Source organism: Quercus suber, unplaced genomic scaffold (genome assembly GCF_002906115.3).
Source record: "Quercus suber isolate HL8 unplaced genomic scaffold, Cork oak 2.0 scaffold_514, whole genome shotgun sequence".
Classification (NCBI taxonomy): Eukaryota; Viridiplantae; Streptophyta; class Magnoliopsida; order Fagales; family Fagaceae; genus Quercus; species Quercus suber.
In genome coordinates, this window is record NW_027069963.1 from 159,929 (window position 1) to 164,489 (window position 4,561).

General features: G+C 32.3%; 1 pseudogene; it reads right to left on the bottom strand.

Moving 5' to 3' along the window:
• Positions 1-2,895: 2,895 nt before the first annotated feature.
• On the bottom strand, positions 2,896-3,932 carry LOC111998371 (putative germin-like protein 2-1; annotated as a pseudogene).
• Between the last annotated feature and the right edge of the window lie 629 nt (positions 3,933-4,561).

Genomic DNA, 4,561 nt, shown 5'->3' on the forward strand with positions numbered 1-4,561 from the left:
AATCCCATGTCAAATACACATAGATAAAAAACAATGTCATTTACCTTCAATTTTTCGGTGACATCTACCTAACTCTAACATTGTTGTTTCCTCTAATCTTAACCCGTTTGAGTTGGCTACAACTAAGGAAGGAGGGCTTGCATTTAATATTGAGTGACAACGATGATTACGATTTTGATATCAGGGTCAGATGTTGTGAATTTGTGGATTTTGTAAATGATGTGATTAACTGTGGGTGTTTGTAATGTGTATTTTGTTTTAGAATTAAGGAGAAAGATAAAGATACATTCTATATCAACTTTTATTCCATAACATTCATCCAAAGTTGTTGGGTTTTTTTTTTTTTTTTTTTTTCAATTAAATATTTATAATGGATATGTGTGCGCAATTTATAATTATTGCTTTTTTATGATGAATTCATTAGTAATAAGTTTTATAACAATTATGCTATAATACATATACAATATTTCTAAAATCATCTTATATAAAACATTATAATATTATCCGTGTATCGCATGGATAAGTTACTGGTTAGAAGGAATTTGGTAGATGATTCCATTTAAAGACCGGTCTAAGAGCATCCGTACAGATGTTCTAAAATTATGCCATTTTACCACACCAAAAGCCTACTTTTATTTTACCACATTATTTTACAACATCCCATTTATTAGATGTTTTATAATTCAATTCTATACATTAAAATAATATTTACTACACATTAAAATAATATTTATTACAACTCATCAACACAATTAACACATTAAAAATTTTACCACATGCATTCCGTACCGTGACAAATTTGCCACGGTACTGTTTAATGTTGGAAAAAAATACAATAACCCACATCTGCTAAATGGCCTCAAATTAGGTTTGGTGTGGGATATGTGCCAAATATTTAGCATTTGGCACATATCCCACATCTACTGTGGGTGCTCCAACCTTTTGTGTAAGAAACAATAAGCAGTGACCAAGCCACGTTGTGGTGGTGGATGCAATTGCACTCCCTCAAAAGACATTTTTGTAGGGTTCAATGATGAGTGCTTCGATGAAAAATAGGTTCGTACAATTTTAAAATTAAACGTACGGATAGATTTAATTAAAAAAAAAATTAAGCTGAGTCCCAAAACAAAATAATAAACTAACCCACAAATAATTCCTGAGATCCCCTCCTCTATTTAAAATTTTTTGGAATAGAAAAAAAAAAGAAAAAGAAAAAAGAAAAAGAAAGGTGAAGTATTAAGCTACTTTTAATTTTTATTGAAAAAACTTCTCCTTTCTCACTCTATCTTCTCGCACACATATCCATTATAAATATTTAATTGAAAAAAAAAAAAAAAAAAAAAACCAACAACTTTGGATGAATGTTATGGAATAAAAGTTGATATAGAATGTATCTTTATCTTTCTCCTTAATTCTAAAACAAAATACACATTACAAACACCCACAGTTAATCACATCATTTACAAAATCCACAAATTCACAACATCTGACCCTGATATCAAAATCGTAATCATCGTTGTCACTCAATATTAAATGCAAGCCCTCCTTCCTTAGTTGTAGCCAACTCAAACGGGTTAAGATTAGAGGAAACAACAATGTTAGAGTTAGGTAGATGTCACCGAAAAATTGAAGGTAAATGACATTGTTTTTTATCTATGTGTATTTGACATGGGATTGCATGAAAGGCCATGGGTAGGTATATATAAAGAGTAGAATTGCAAGAGGTGAAAATGGTGAATTAAAATGCAAAGAGTTTTGTGTGTGTACATGTGAGGGATGAAAAATCTTGAAACATTAAACCAAAAAATACAAAGAATATTTATTTTATAATTAGAAAAGTCTTTTTTTTTTTATATACAAGATAGAATTTCTACTCTATCCTAATCTAAGTGTATATGTATGTGTAGTTCCCTTTTGGAGACTTAAACCCCCGCCTGTGACCACCACACCAAGGGTGCGCGGTGGTTAATTAGAAAAGTCTTGAACTGTTAAGCCAAATAAAACAAAATATCAATATTTAATTTGTTTTTATCTCTAATGTGACATTTGAGAATATTTCAATTTTCTTTGCATTGAATATATTACTTGGCAGAATCTCATGCACTCCTACATGAGGTCTCTACTTATATATATATATATATATTGATTACTTGTGAAAATTTAGAAATCATTGTTAAGAAAACTCTGTTCATCATATAAGTTTGTTGACAAATTAGAGCAGCATGGCATTAAGCTTTCAGCTTTTAGCTCTTTGACACTCTGAACAGTTTCGCCTCTATTAATTTTGCGCCTCTCTTCTAATCCTATAGGTGATAGCACCCAAACCTTTCACAACACAAACTGAATAAAAATTCCCATTCCCAATCTTTGTGCTTTACTTTGTATCATGCGTATCATTTTTTTTTTTTTTTCCATTACTTAGAAAAGATGTGTAGCAAGTTAGATTGGTATTATGTAAAGTAGATCACTCAAATTAGAACAAAAGTGTAAGCTTGCTTTTGGAACATTTTCTTAGGAGTATTGTTTATTACCCACATTGTACACACATTTTATTTTTTGAATTGAAATCGTGAATTCAAGTCACAATTTTAGTTCAACAAATAAGTTGTGTATAGTGTTTGCAATGAGGTGAATGCATTAACAATTACTATTTTCATATTGTCAAGACAGTTATATGCATCAAGCTACAAAGAAAAGAATGATATTTAGTTAAAAATATAATCCATATATTATAGAAATTGTAGGTGACATATCATGCAACCTTAATTAATGAAAATCCAAGTACAACTTTAGAAAATAAATTTGTGTGAGATATAGCGTTAGCATAATGAAAACACTCGCCTAGTAATATGATGGCTTAGAACTTCATAGTATTCTGCTCAGCTACAATTTTACTTAAAGATAATCAATTACAGACTTGTCCACCTGGAAAGCCTTGGACAGAATATCATCTGCAATGGATGGTTTTGATCCTAAAACGGCGTTAGCAACAGTAATGATTCCAGGGTTTTGGCTACTCTAGGCAGAGATAGAGATGGCCTTTCCTTGACCCACATTTTGCTGGAAGTGAATGAGTCCAACTGGAAAGACAAACACATCACCCTTCTGAAGGACCTTTGATATGAACTGGTTGTTGGGATTAGAGGTCACAAAACCACCGTAGAGGTAGCACGAGGATGAAAATGTAGTGGAATAAGACCCCATGGAGCATAGTCCAAGCGAGCCAGTGCAATACCAAGTGTGTTTAGTCCAGGAATTTGAGCTACAGTCACTGGGGTAACGCTAGAGCCAAGAGGATTAGATGTGTTGCCTGCTTTGTCTAGTCCACTAAGGAAGAAGTGGTCAGCCTGTCTAGTCCAGGCAAGCAAAGCCATTCACTCGAGCTGCCATAATCACACTACCACAAGTAGGATTTTAAAGCCAAAAAAAAAAAAAAATACATGGAACTGTTTTAATTTTTGAAGTTTAAATAATCAATTTTAGTCTCTAAAAAACTTAAAGTAATCGATTTTGGTCCTTGACAAACTTAAAAGTGATTGCTTTTCACATCTATGGATTAATGACGCATCAGTATTTAGTTTTTTAGTTTGGTTGTGCCATCTAAGAGACTAAAAGCAATCATTTTAAACGTCATTGACTAAAATCACTCATATACTAAACTTAAGTGTCCAACCATGTATTTAAGCCTACAAAAAATTAAGTTTGCATTATGGATAGAATAGAAGACAGTATGAATAATCTTTAGTGCAAAATAAAGCTAAGAATGTTATAGTTGGGCCACAACCTGAGCTAGTAGGGTCTGCAATGAAGAAATCCTGCACAGGACTAGGATCCGATGCAAAGGCCAGAGCACAAGCGAATGCAAGCAGGCTTAATACGAAAATAATGTGGTTTGCCATTTTGATCTTGGTTTCTAGTAATTTCTTCAAGCTCATAGAAGATATCAAATTTAACTACCGAAAAGAGTTTGAGATGTGAAGCAATCCTTACATGAACTCTCTATATATAGACTAAGAAAACAGAACTTCATAGGCATATATGAGTAAGAATGAGTCCTGATGAATGCTGGACAAGCTGCCGTCCTAATACCAGATGCTGAGAAAAAGTCTTGAGACTTACATCTTAAGCCAATTGTAGCTAATAGCATTTTCCAAAAGTTTATTTATGATATGCAACAAAATAATTACCATGTCCTAATATGTCAAATGCAACAGTCCAGATTTCAGATTAATTTTTTGTGAAAAATCTGGTCTAAGAGAATTTTGTGTCAATTTTTTTAATGTCTCAACAAACACCATATGCTTCACTGCTATTTTACTTAACATAATCTACATAATATAGTTAAGAGAAAATTAAGCTCGCCATTTATGAATAGCATATTAATTAAAAACATTATTCTCAAGATAATTGCTTTTGTTCAGGATGCAGGCCTGGTTTGGGTTTAAAATGTTCAGATTATGACTTGATTACAATGCAAGAGAGGTACGTCATCCTTAACCTAAAGAGAACCATCACCACCATCATATAAGTTAGATTCATAATCCAAATTGCAATTCGGTAT